This window comes from Teleopsis dalmanni, chromosome 2 (genome assembly GCF_002237135.1).
Source record: "Teleopsis dalmanni isolate 2A chromosome 2, ASM223713v2, whole genome shotgun sequence".
Classification (NCBI taxonomy): Eukaryota; Metazoa; Arthropoda; class Insecta; order Diptera; family Diopsidae; genus Teleopsis; species Teleopsis dalmanni.
In genome coordinates, this window is record NC_051847.1 from 243,309,346 (window position 1) to 243,321,281 (window position 11,936).

Here is an 11,936-nt window from a genome sequence, read left to right on the forward strand (position 1 = left end):
GAGAGAAGATAAGCTGACATCATATCAAATATTGAAGCGAGTTCTTAAGTCTTAATGAGAACCCGTTACAAAGTATATAGGAGCTGCGTCGTCTGCTCTATTGCCTATATGGGAATAACTATGTCCGATACTAAAGGAGCCCTATTATATTAAAAAGATATTTTAAAAAATCCATTGATGCTATGTCGTATTGCGTTCCTTATTATTCCTTATTATTATTATAATTAGATATATATCTTAATGATTCTGATATGACAATACAATTCACACAAGAGGATGGATGGGTTTTTCAAAACACATTATTTTAATATTGTCTTTGAGGGACATATATCGTACATTTTTTATTAGTAAGTTAATTTTTAATTTATGGTCTCCCGAAAATAGACAAACAGGGAATACCATTAATGTAAAAATCAACGTATAGATTATCCATGTAATCTTGTGTTTGGCCTTTTGCAATTGAAAAACTAAATGAAAATAATTATTCATCACAGTCGTTTCAAATGAAAAGTGTGTTGATACATAATGAACTTTGGCCAGTAGTATCCGGAAAAATCGCTCCATGATCAACACCTGAATCCAAGGCAGCGTTCGAAGGTAAAGATGAAAAGGCGCTTGCAACAATAGTTTTGTGTCTGCATTCATCGCAGTTGAATTTTGTTAAACACGGCAAAACTGTCATTGAAGCTTGGGACACACTAAGTGAGGTGTACCAGAGAAAAGGACCAGCTAGAAAGGTTACTTTGTTTAAAAGGCTCATGGCATTAAAGCTACACGAGGGTTCAAGTGTGCCTGCTCATATATCTGATTTTTCTGAAATTGCAGAAATGCTTGCTCAAGTTGACACTGTAATACCAGAAGAAGTGTTATCAATTATCTTACTATCCAGTTTACCGGAATCATATGATAATTTTGTGGTGCCAATCGCAGCTAGAAAAGCTTTTTTAGAACTTAATGCCTTAAAAGTGAAATTAATTGAAGAAGCTGATCAACGCTTTCAGAAGGGGAATCAGATACAGCAAGCAGCATACTATGCCGATACGAAGTCAAAAAAGTCAAGCGAACAACCACAAAATAACAGCAACAAGAATAAAAGAGACAAAACATCAACTGCTATATCAATTGCTATATTCGTGGGCATTTTGCATCAAAGTGTAGAAATAGGAAAAACTGCGAAAGGGAGAGCGAAAAATTAAAGAAAGGTGACCATAAACTATTATAGTTAGTAGCAGCAGCAGCAGAGAGCAGTGCTCTAACTTACAGATCATGGTGCATTGACAGTGGAGCGTCTACTCATATGTGTTGTGACAGCTCATATTTTACGCATCTCCTACATAGTTCTGAAAAGCTTTGGTTTGCGAAACGATCGATGAAACGATCGTAGAGCGCGGTCGTGGTGAAATTTGTATTAAAGTTGGATAATTGTTTTTAACTGCAAAAAGTGTACTGTACGTAACAGCATTAAAAAACAATTTTATTTCTGTCAGTCGGGTAACGGCGGATAAAAGAACTGTACATTTTTCTAATTCGAGCGTTGTAATTAGAAATGCTTTTGGACAATGTGTAATTAAGACAGAAAGAATAAATGATTTACAACAAAAAATCATTTTATATTATTTTAATTAATTGAATTTTTGGCTGACCATACAGCTGTTTCGAGTATTGCCAAATACACATCATCTGTGGTCTTGGAAATAATTCTTGTATTTAATTATTCATAAATAATTATTTTTAAGACTGCAAATACCAGGAATCGAACTCGGGTCCTGCCAAATGTGAAGCTCAGAATCAGCGCATATTAACCAACTGATGATTTATTTGTATTCGAAAGTGAAGTAAACCATACGAACAAACCTAATTACATACACAATAAAGAAGAAAGTATAGTGAAATAGCATAATCGTTTTGGCCATATAAATGTTGTCATATCGGCATTAAAATAAATGGCAAACAAAAATATAGTGCGCAGATTAAATTTAAAAATAGATAAGAACAAGCAAAATGATCAACATAAAAGTCTATTTACTAAAAAACAAATCCGATGTGTTCGATATGTTTAAATTGTATGAAGCAAATGTTGAACGTGAAACAGAAAAGAAAATAAAAATTTTACGTTCTGACATTGGTGGCGAGTATTGTAATCAGGTATTTGATAGTTATTTGGCTGAACATAGAATCAAAAAAAAAACAACAGTGCCATATACCCCTCAACAGAATGACGTTGCAGAAAGAGCCAATAGAACCTTAGTGGAGACGACCAGGAGTATGCTAGTGTTTTCACGGTTTAATGAAGCATATTGGGCGGAAGAAATCTTAACATCAGTATACATACGCAACAGATCAGTCACAAAAGTTCTGACTTAGAAAACCCCTTTTGAGGTTTGGAGTGGGCGAAAGCCGTCAGTATCACATTTCAGAATTTTTGGATGTGCAGCTGTTGTTCTTGACAAAACCAAGAACCGCAAAGAAATTACATTTTTCGGATATTCAGATCAATCTAAAGTATATCGTAACTGGAAGAAACCGTATAGAACGCACAGGCAAAACAGGACGCCCGTTATAATGTTTTAGAACATTATAATATTGTGGGTGCATTATCAGAATAAAGTATGATAATACTAGATACAGTTAGAGAAGCGTTAAATGGCAAAAATTCTCAAGAGTGGAGAGCGTCAACGGAGGAGGAGTATAATTCATCAAGGGAAATGATTTATGAAATTTAAAAGATTTGATATGTTAATCGAAGAGATATTTTGCGTCGAGGAGGAGTGTTAAAAATCAACTCATAACATTTGTCTTATCAATGTAATTTTTGATATTTATTATGAACGTCAATTTCTACTTTTCCTATTCTTCTGTTCTTAATAAACGTTGATTGAAACAACGCGTGTCTTTTTGTTCTTCTAACAATTAAGACCTATAAATTCGTGTGATAATGCACCAACTCTGCACTAAAACTGTCAGTACATGGCATATATATTAAAAAATCTTACAAAAGATTCAATACATATTACTAAAGGTGTTGTATCATTTAAAGAAAAAGTATATAATGCATTTACTTTTGATGATGAAAAACTTGTCTCATTTGATGTAGTCTCACTTCTTTTTAGTGTACAAGTAGATTACGTATTACACATTATTAAAGATAAATAGTCTCATATTAAAAGAATCATTAAAATGAAAAAGAAACTTTCATGGGAATACTAAAGTTCCTACTTAAAGATAATAGATATTTCAAATTTAAAAGTAAAATTTATTATCAAATCAAGGTATGCCATAAGGTCACCTATATCACCAATAGTTGCGGTTATAGTAATGAAAAGCATTCTAGACCAAATGATATATTTGCTATAGTGAAAACGGATGACGTAACTAGTATCCTGATCATACTAAATATCCTACACAGCAGAATAAAATTCACAAAAGAAGAAGTTAATGAAGAACTGCCTTATTTTAATACAATGGTAATAAGACATAATAACCGGATTAATTAAAATGGTATTAAAAACCAACAAATTCTGGACGATACATAAATTTTGACTCTCAATAACCTCACCATGTGGAGCGTAACACTGCATTAAACTTATTAAGAAGTGTTTAACATTAGCTATGCAATTTTTCACAAGGAAAATGAAAAAAAAACGCTTATTGGTATATTAACGAAAAACAGTTTCCAATTAATATTATCAAATCTTTTATAAAGAAGCAAAAACTCTTGATAGTAGTAAATCGGATAATGATCCTAAAACTTTTATATCTATTGTTCTCCGAAAACCTTCAAAAATCAAAATGCTACAATATAACATAATAACACATAAAGTAGCATTAAAACCTACAAATACCTCAAAAAATTTGTTTAATAAAATGAAAACACCAATAGATAAGATGGACCAACATATTTTGGTGTATAAAATTCAATTATGATTGGCACAACAAAAAAGAAATTTAAAACGAGAATTTCTGGATACAAATGTGATCTGAAGAGTCGTACCATACCTATACTTAGACCAAAAAACAGCACTAGCAAGACATTATATCAAAATGAACCAAACTAAGATAAAATATTATATCCTGAAGCACTGACAGCGAAAAAAAGCAAGCTGTTGTACGAGATATTTTCTTTACAGGATCACTGCTTGTTAGTTGCTATATTTGTTACTCCTGTCCTAGTGGTGGCTCACCTGCGTTAAAGGGGTGAGAATATTCTCGAGATAAGGTATGGCTGTCGTAAGAGGCGATTAAGATCCCGGCACCATTCCAACACTGTTTGGAGTGTAAATGGTAGTGAGTGAGATTCACTTGCGATACCCGACTGAAGGTGTATGTTCTTGGAATTTCTAATGGAGTTTTTATTGGAGCATTATGTTGACACGTGTGTTGTTAGAATACACCTCAATTTATGAGGTTTGAACAATAATGTTGAAACAAATTTGGAAAGTTTTGTTAGTTGTGTGGTATTCAACACATTCACACCGTTTTTTTATCATCCCTTATTCTAAATATCAGAAATAAATAAAAATATTAATAATATTTATTAATATAAATTAATAAATTATTTAATATATTAATATATTAAAAAACTTTATTTATTTTTAAAATAAATAAATAAATAATAAATAAAATAAAATTAAATAATATTTTACTTATTTATATCATTTTTTAAATATCTACATATTTATTTTTTTCGTGTATTCAATAAAACAAAGTAAAATATAATATTTATTAATTGAAATTATTAATGTTTTAATTACAATTTGAGTTCCTCTCCAAAATTTGAATTTATTTTTAAAATTAGTATAGAAATGTCCTTCAATTAACAAACTGTCATAATAGTTTATAATTGCGCATATGTTATAATATACGAAAATAATAATTTTAATAAAATACATCAAATATAAATTTAAATATATTATATTTATTATAATAATTTTATTAAAACATATTCGAAAAACTGATATTAAATTTATTAAATAATTTTATTATAATAATAATTTTAGAGGGGTTTTGAATAACAAAGAAAGAAATAAAGGACAAACACAAAAATTTATTTTAATTTTATTGAAGTTTAGCTGACCATGCAACGCTGTTTCGAGCATTGCCAAGTACTCTTCATCAGTGGTCTTTGGAAATAATCGAATTTTATTTAATTAGTTTATAGTCCGTATATAATTTGTTCGGACTGCAAGTGCCAGGCTTAGAACTCGTGCCTGTCAAATTAAAAGCGATGACTAATCGTGTTTATCCACAAGAAGGCTGCACAAACTTTCAATGCTCAAGTTCCAGGTTTTATTAAGTTCCAACTAATTAAATAAAATTCGATTATTTCGAAAGACCACTGATGAAGAGTACTTGGCAATACTCGAAACAGCGTTGTATAGTCAGCCAAACTTCAATAAAATTAAAATAAATTTTTGTGTTTGTCCTTTATTTCTTTCTTTGTTATTCAAAACCCCTCTAAATTTGAATAAAGCTGCTTTGTCACCATACAAAGAAAGTCTAGCTTTACAGCAACACGAATACTTTATTCAATAATAATTTTATTAAAAAATACTGAAAAATCTGATTATTATAAGTTACTTACATTTTAAATAAAACTCTTTTTAACTTATCTGCCACATAATTTGCTTGGGAAAGATTTTGTGCAAAGAGGTAAAAAACTCCCATTTACATATGATTTAGAATAGGGGACCTAAAGTGAAAATACTCCCATTCCCATGTGATTTAGAATAGGGGTGTATATGTTCCAACTGCCGCTCTATTTATGACCTTATACTTACATTCTACCATTCGAATGTATGATAAAGTTGAACGCTACTGAGGTGACAAGATTTTTCACTTGGATTCATGTTTAGCCCAACCTACTTGTCCTTTCTCTATTCTTACATTTACAGTTCTCTACTTGTCCCATGAAGACATCGCCAAGCAGTGTCACAGACCTATTACATAATACAAAAATCAACCCATTGCTGTATTTACTTGTAACGTTATGTTTTTAGAAGGACACCTATAACTAACTAACTATAATTAAATTAATTAATTTATTTTTATTGTATATCCATAAATTTCTGCTCGCAAAAGTTCTAACTTGAATCGAAAATATTGTGATTCAGTACAACCCTGTTGGTTAATGAAGTTTGATACGGGTAAAAAACAAAACAGAAAATGTACGAAAAAGCAAAGCAACAATTTCATACATGAAAACTAATATGTATATTTATTTATTATGCAAATGCTAAATTAGAACAAGCTTTTTAGAAATGCAAACAGGTGTACACATTACCAATGCCAAAAGTAGAAGGGGAATTACCAAAAAAACCAAACGCCACTGCTTGTTAAGTAAAATTCAGACATCAAAAAGCCTAAACAAACGCCAAACTCTTCGCTCTCATGACAAATTAAACAGAAAACAAATAGTAAACACGAAAACAAACAATATTATTAATACTTTTATTAGTTATTATAAAATTTAATTTTTACGTAATTTCACGTTATTAGTTACATAAAATTTATCTTTTTAAAAATATTATTTCCTTCGGAGCCACGAATTTTTGCACGAATTGTAAGAATTGAATTACTTTTATAGTCTTTGTTTCGCTTTGGTTTGATCAAATTATAATATATCTAGTTATTCTAAATAATTTTCTCGTGAATACTAAAAGATAAATGGAATTAAATTTATAATTATTATGTATTTGGGTCGGAAATACGTAAGAAATTCATTGACGTCAATAAAATGTTATGCTTAAGCTGAACGTGCTATATATTCATACATCATATATGTAAATTTTGTTAGTTAATAAGTAAACGATAATAATCTAATGACATACTTAAGGATGTGTTGTCAATTGATTAAATTTAATTTCGATTTAATTTATTTTCCATTATAACCAGATTATGAATTTGTAAAAGAATTGATAAGGCATTTTCAGTAGCAAAAGAATTTAATATAAGACTTCGCTAGCACACGTAATATTTCATTGATACTGCATTACATTGAATTATAAGGGCCTATCCAAAGTGTTTACTAAAATTAATCAAACATACTAATCTTACACAATATTAAGAACTCTGAAGCTTAAAATAAAATACAAGAAAAGTGTTAAGAAATAGACAAAAAATATGAATAAATTGCCAACTCACGAAATCGTGTAATTGTGTAAATTGTGTAGTTAACTTATTAACTTATGCTAAATTAAATAAAATTAATAAATATGCAAAAGGATGCTTTAAATACTAATAAATATTAAAATATTTTTAAATCTTATATATTGTATTAGATATCATAACACTGATACTACATCACAAAACATTGTACGAGTGATTGTTAAAGAATACGACGACATTCTCAGATAAGTGAAAATGGCTTAAATGGCTATATATACACAACTTTGGGTGTTCCAAACACCTAAATTGGCTCATGCAAAGCATTTGCAGCAACAAATATGTCAACTTCAACAGCAGCTTCAAAACTTATACAACGAAGAAAAAATTGAAACACTCCGCGATAAGGGATCCAATGAAAATACTCAAAAGGCAACTGCAGGTTCAATCACTACACCAATAAACAATATAAATAACAGTAAGCAAAGAAAAGGTAAAATAAAAATAAAACAACAGGCAATGCAGACAGATATAGATTGCTTTGTGAATATAATAAGCAAAAGAAGACGTACTTCTGAAAAGCTTAAACTGAACAAAGTACTAAATTCCAAGAAAATCAAACCTCAACAACCCCACTCGGAAACAATCGTTTTTCATTTCTGGCTAATGAGAACAAATCAAGTACTAGTAGTAAACCAACTGAAAAACTCAAACCTCCTCTAATTTATCTCCGCGAGCGTAGCTCAAAAGTACTTATTGAGTTATTAGCACAACTGGTAGGAAATAAAAATTTCTATGTCGTACCTTTTACAAAACGTAATGTGCATGAAACGAAATACAAGTGGACAGCGAAGCAAAGTATCGTAACGTTGTTAGAGACCTACAAGCTCAAAATAGGAACTACTACACGTACCAACTTAAAAGCAGCAAGGGTGTTTCTGTGGTCATAAAAGCAATCGATCCTAGCGTAAACACTAATGAGTTAAAAGAAGCTCTTGGTGAGCTAGGATTTCATGCCAAGTCAGTTATTAATATAATTAACAGGGACAAAACAGGTTAGGTTATACCGGCGATCCCTAGTGGATCCGCTTAGGCCTATTGGCCGATTATGCTACCGTATATATAGGGTGAAAACTCCGGCTTTAAAGCCACCTAGAACCATCTAGAAGCCACCTTTTACGAAGCATAAAGTGCTACTTAAAGTCAGGTCCTGTAACTGGTCCAGGTCTTCAAGGAAGCGGGCTTCTAAAGTATTACGCCGCCGTCGAGCATGAACTAGGCAAAAACACAAAAGATGAGAGGCAGATTTGATTGAAAGGAAGACCTAGTCTTCTAGCATGGTTCCCTAGTTTACAGTGTCCTGTAGTCAAACCTACCAAAAGACTAATGTCTCTGCGGGACATCTCAATTAGAGTTTTTGAATCCTTTTGTCGGAAAGTGGCCAGATTGCATACAGATCCCTGCATAACGTTGAGTCTTCCCATCTTTTGTTAAAAATATTAGTACAGAAAGTACTCAATAACAATTTACATGATGTTAGTGATATGCTCAGATAGTCTTGGTGTTTCGAGTATGGTCCTAAAGCAACCTTTCTGGCTAGCTCATCTGCTTTGCAATTTCCGAAAATATCCCTATGGCCGGGGACCCAGATTAGAGAAATATTAAGCTGCGTCGACATTTCGTTAAGAGATGTGTAGCAGTCAAAAACCTTCCTAGACGTAAATTGAACTAAACTCAAGGACTTTAAAACTGTCTGATAATATGTATATATTTCTGCCAAACATATCATCTACATTCAAACAAGCTATAGGTTCCCTTATGGCGATCACTTCCGCCTGAAAGACACTGCAATGATCTGGAAGCCTAAAGTGGGAAGATTTATTCAATTCCTCTGAGAAAACTCTGCCTGACGTCCATACTTCTCTAGATGGAAATTCGACTTTAAATTTTCTATTAAAGTTGAAAGTGGGTTAGATGTAATCAATGTTTCTACATCTCACCACATTTTTGTGTCCAATTGTTTAGGATATTAAGACCGTTTTGCAAAATATCCCTAAGAGTGGTAGTATATTTTCCGGTGACTGTTATCGCAATATCATCCGCATATGCAATAGTTTTGCAACCTTCTGCCTTCAGTTTTATTAGCAGTTTATTCACCACTATGTTCCAAAAGTGAGGGGAAAGTACTCCTCCTTGGGAGGTACCTCAATTCACTCTTCTGCGTGTTGTAGAAGAGCCCATCGTTGCTTCAACGAGTCTGTCAGTTAGCAGCTGATTTATATAGCCAATGAGCGCATCATCAACACCCAGATGCGAGATCACGCTTACTCTTGCACTCGGGAGTATATTGTTGAAAGCCCCTTCAATATCTACGAAAGCAACCATACAAAATTCTTTAAGTTGAATGGATTTTTCTATTCTAAATGTGAGGGAGTGGAAAGCTGTCTCGGTTCATTTTCCCTTAGTGTAGGCGTAATATTTTAATAATACGGATAATAGGTATTTGGTAATACTCGAAACAGCTGTATGGTCAGCAAAATATTCAATTAATTAAAATATAAAAATAATTTTGTTGTTGTAGTTCATTACTTTTCGAAACCTCTCTAATACTCGTAATAAAAATTGTGTTGAATTTTCGTACACTGCCCTGTTTCTATAACAAATTTCTTAAATAAATTTAATTGTAGGAAATAAATTAAAAATTTATTTTTTTATAAATTACTGATCAATATTTGTGGCTGTTCTTGTTTGAAAATTTTATTTTTCACAGCTCAAGTTGTTTTTTATGTTTGTCAAAACTTGCACCTATAATTTCCATATTAAATTCGAAGCAGCGTTGAATAAGTCAATAGACTTAAGAGTTAAGAATTAGTACTTGCTTATTTCGCAAATTGTTACATGGTTTTTTTGAAAAATTTTGTAAGATAAATGTAACTAAACCCTTCATGCTTAATCAAGGTTAACTCGAATATTAGTTTGGCATGGGCGACTTTGTCTTTGTTAGCGCCTTCTTAAATTTTCCTCAACATTATGTCTATAGAGCTCTAGTATGTGTCTTATAGTACGTTTGCACTGCTTACTTAGTAAGCTAAACATACTGAGTAAATTTTATTAACCATACAAAGAGCTTCCGTGCTATTTCACTTACCATGGAATATAGTAAACAAAATTTGATCAAAATTATACCAAAAATGACGAATGCAACATTGGAAATGATGGAAATTTGACATATTTGACACATGAAACAAAATGTAAACATAATAAACAATCAAAATTCAAAACAAACAACAGGTAGCGCACTGCAATTATCCAATTGCTGCTTCAGTGACGAGTTTTCATAAATATAAGAGTAATTAACTCATCCAGGATGCAACTGATGTAAAGAAAACGGTGTCTGTAAACATGTATGCATGTTATCGCATGCTCTCACTTTGTAGGGTTAAATATAAAACAGAAAGTTATTTTGTAAGAGAAAATATAGAGAACAAGTAGAATTTAAATTACGATCTGAGCAAGCTTTGAGTAAAAAGCTTTATTTGTAAGCTCAGATCATTTGAATATAAAAGCAAGAGCATCGCTCACTTTGTGAGATTTTGTCGGCTAAGCGTTTTAGAGTAAATATCGTAATATGTAGAACGTTGAAGTTTTCATTTTTAGTTTTAAGTTTTCATTCTTTTGTACGGTTTTAAGAGGGTTAGAAGCGAATTCTACCCATTAATAAATTTATCTTTTTTAAAACACATAACCGAACTCGAATGAAATAATTGGCGCCCGAGCAGGGACACTCGTCACAATTGCAGAAAACATAAAAAGTACGCGACGCGAGTGTAAAATATAAAATTCCTGCAACATATAACACCCGATAACAAAGGTGTTTGCAGTGGATTAAAAACTAACAAATATCCCAAAAAAGGAGAAAAGAAAACCTTGATAAACCTTGATAAAAAGTGTTATACGGAAAGTGATCGGAAGTTATTTGAATAAAACATTTGGTGGATTATAAGGTGAATAACAAAGTGGTGAAAAATTAAAAGTAACCCAAAAAATTTTATAATCTTATATATAAAATTAACATTGTCAAAATGTTAGTTACCGTACTCCTCCGAAACGGCTTTACCGATCTTTACCAAATTTTATATGCGTATTCAGTAGGTCTGAGAATCGGCTACTATCTATTTTTCATACTGCTAAAGTGATTAGGGTGTCCCTATCCAGCAAAAATATCTTTATTGCTTTAACAAAAATTTTTTTATTTTTTTGACATAAATTTTTTTATATTTTTAAAAAAGAAAACTTGCTATGATATGAAAAGTTGTCTATGAAAATACTGAATTCATAAAACTGCCCCCTAATTTCTGCACTATCGTTGATTCCCAAAATGTTCTCATTGACGGCGTATTTCCAGATGTACACATACAATACAATAGTACAATAGTACGCGATTGGTAATTAAAAAATTGATGACAAACATTATCGAAGCCACCATTTTGAATGGCAAGTTCCGAAACGAAAAAGTTTTATTGACACGAATTCCAATGATTCTCACAGACAAGCCAATTTAATTCAACCATCAATAAGTCACAAGGCCAAACGATGTCTGTTTGCCGTCTTACATAAAAAATTTCCATGTCAAATTTTATATGCGTATTCAGTAGGTCTGAGAATCGGCTACTATCTATTTTTCATACCGCTAAAGTGATTAGGGAGTCCCTACCCAGCAAAAATATCCTTATTGCTTTAACAAAAAATTTTTTATTTTTTTGACATAAATTTTGTTTATATTTTTAAAAAAGAAAAATTTTTTTCTTAATATTTTATGTAACTACGCCAACAAG